General features: G+C 44.6%; 1 protein-coding gene across 2 annotated transcripts in view; it reads left to right on the forward strand.

Annotated features, from left to right (window-relative positions):
* The window catches only part of LOC123762141 (band 7 protein AGAP004871), a 624,034-nt gene that overhangs the window by 30,221 nt on the left and 590,605 nt on the right, over nt 1-3,208 (forward strand). The window lies entirely within an intron of this gene.

The following is a 3,208-nucleotide window of genomic DNA, read 5'->3' on the forward strand; positions in this document are numbered from 1 at the left end:
TGGGTTCCCCGGCTTGGCGCCTTTTTGAGGGCAATTACTTACAGCACATGAAGGCTCTTGTGCGTCTGGAAGGGATGTAGCGTGGCTTCTTAAGTTCTCAGGCTGGGGCCTTCTATGTGTGTGTATCAGTCTCTGCTTGTTGTTTAAGATTTGCTACCTGGAACAAAAGTTCCAAGTAGCACGGGTTATGGTGACCCCGCAGTTTTTTTTTTCAGTCTCTGCTTGCCACACTTCCAATGGTTAAGACAAACACTGGTAACAAGAACACACACACTAACAAACACACACACACGAACAAGAACACAATAACAAGCACACACTAACGAGCACGTACTAACAAGCACACAACAATGTCCATTCATGCTTCAACAACTTCAACCCATTGTCTCGGAATACGGCTTTTAGTACGTTTCAGGTCAGGCAAAACATTTATAATTTTTTTTGATGGAGTGTCGGACGGAAAAAACGGATTGGCAACTCGGCCAATGTAATCTTAAACCTAATGTTGCAAGAATTAAATCCCGTAGATAAGCGCAGGATTAATGCACGGATAAGTGGCACGACGCGAACAAGAAGAGAATCTCGGCCGTTGTCCGGTTAAACGGATCGGTTACTCCACCCAAGTGACCACTTACTTACCCGGAGTGTAAGGGATAGTTTAGGGTAGAGTGAATGTCGTTCTTGGACTGGTGTTGTGCTTTATTCGCTGTGACACTTTGGGATGGCTTTATTGTGTGGCTTGGTTTACATCGTTCGTTGTATCCGGTGTTGGTTGATATCGTTCGTTGTATCCGGTGTTGGTTGATATCGTTCGTTGTATCCGGTGTTTGGTTGATATAGTTCGTTGTATCCGGTGTTTGGTTGATATCGTTTGTTGTATCCGGTGTTTGGTTGATATCGTTTGTTGTATCCAGTGTTGGTTGATATAGTTCGTTGTATCCGGTGTTGGTTGATATAGTTCGTTGTATCCGGTGTTTGGTTGATAGCGTTCGTTGCATCCGGTGTTTGGTTGATATCGTTCGTTGTATCCGGTGTTTGGTTGATATCGTTTGTTGTATCCGGTGTTGGTTGATATAGTTCGTTGGATATATAGTTCGTTGTATCCGGTGTTTGGTTGATATCGTTCGTTGCATCCGGTGTTTGGTTGATATCGTTCGTTGTATCCGGTGTTGCTTGCATTGGGTGATATCGTCCTATGTTCGTTGTATCCGGTGTTGCTAGGCTTTTGATAGCGTGGTTCGTTACATCCGATGTTTCCCTTCGTACGGATTGCGTTTCTGATATTTGTGCTGTAAAGTGATGTGTGATCGTATTACTTTGGGTCTTTGTTTAGTTTGGTTTACAGTGTTTTCCCCATTCTTGTATAGCTTCCCCTCTTGTCGTATAGAGGCCCCTCTTGTATCGTCTCTCCTCTTGTATAGTCTCCCCTCTTGTAAAGTCTCCCCTCTTGTGTCATAGTCTCCCCTCTTGTCTCATAGTCTCTCCTCTTGTCCCATAGTCTCCCCTCTTGTGTCATAGTCTCCCCTCTTGTGTCATAGTCTCCCCTCTTGTCTCACAGTTTCCCCTCTTGTCTCACAGTCTCCCCTCTTGGGGTCCTCGTCCTCCCTCTTTACTTCCCCTCGTGCGATCTTCTCAACTTTCGCACTTCATGTCCCCATTTGTCCATATCTTTCCAGTATTTCCTTCCTCGGCTGACGTGTCCAATGACACCCTGATTTTGTGTCTGATTTTGTGTCTGAGTCCCCCTCTCTCTTTGTAGGATACTCTGTGTTCACGCTTATATCTGGGCCTCCAGCTGTTCTCTGTGGGTAGGTGGAAGGGTGTCCAGTTCTTCGTTGTGGGTAGGTGGAAGGGTGTCTTGCTCTTCGTTGTGGGTAGGTGGAAGGGTGTTCTGTTCTTCGTTGTGGGTAGGTGGAAGGGTGTCTTGCTCTTCGCAGTGGGTAGGTGGAAGAGCCTCCTGTTTTTCGTTGTGGGTAGGTGGAAGAGCCTCCTGTTTTTCGTTGTGGGTAGGTGGAAGAACCTCCTATTATTTACAGTGGGTACGGGTGGAAGGGTTTGTTGTCATCAACGGGTATAAGTAGAAGAGTCTACTATTATTCTCAGTGAGCATCAGGTGGAAGGGAGTCCTCTGCTCTCAGTGGGTATCAGGTGGAAGGGAGTCCTCTACTCCCAGTGGGCATCAGGTGGAAGGGAGTCCTCTGCTCTCAGTGGGTATCAGGTGGAAGGGAGTCCTCTGCTCTCAGTGGGTATCAGGTGGAAGGGAGTCCTCTACTCTCAGTGGGTATCAGGTGGAAGGGAGTCCTCTACTCTCAGTGGGTATCAGGTGGAAGGGAGTCCTCTACTCTCAGTGGGTATCAGGTGGAAGGGAATCCTCTACTCCCAGTGAAGGCGGACGAGGGGCGGGAGCATCTGGCAGGCTTGGACTAAGTACGGTCGATCACCCTCAGCGATGAACCTGTTAACAGTGGCTCTAATTGCCCACATGGGTAAGCCAGGGTATTGGCGCACGAGGCACCAGGCTTGTCTTCGCCTTTACCGCTTGACCAGTTGAGTGTCAAAGAGGATTTATTCTAGCAAAAAAATCAACGAAATTTTAGTAAGATAAATTAAAATGTTGACATGTTTTGTATATGTTAACTACGTGTAAGTAATATTTTTCCTAATAATTAAATAATTCCAGAAATGTATTGTCTGTCGAGGAATATATATATCTTGATATCGTCAATGTTTAACGAACTAATTCTCAAATAATTTGAATTTAAGACAAGTAATTACATTTACAGTGTCTGGTAAATTAACTGGAAATCGATTGTTTTTCAACGGAGCTAATTTACGTTTTATTATTGAAAGTTAATTCTCATATTGGCAATTTATAAATTTGAAACAATTATTTAAGACGCTAACTATTGAAGTAACTTGAGTACTACTTTTTCTGTTGCATCTCGTCAATTGTGTTGATATGATTAAACAAGTGAGTGTGTGAAGACATTTGGGTGTCAACACCTGAGTAATTCAGGAGGCAACACCAGACCTGGGTACGAATCACCCTCATCACAACTCATCACCATGGCAACACAGTTCCCCTACTCATCACCATGACAACACAGTTCCCCATTCATCTTCTAAAGACCTTGAAAGACCAATTTTCCTAGAACAAGGTTGTCTCTGGATTAACTTAATAAATCAGTTGAAGAGCCTATTTGGGGGG

The sequence above is a fragment of the Procambarus clarkii genome, chromosome 34, assembly GCF_040958095.1.
Source record: "Procambarus clarkii isolate CNS0578487 chromosome 34, FALCON_Pclarkii_2.0, whole genome shotgun sequence".
NCBI classification, from domain to species: domain Eukaryota; kingdom Metazoa; phylum Arthropoda; class Malacostraca; order Decapoda; family Cambaridae; genus Procambarus; species Procambarus clarkii.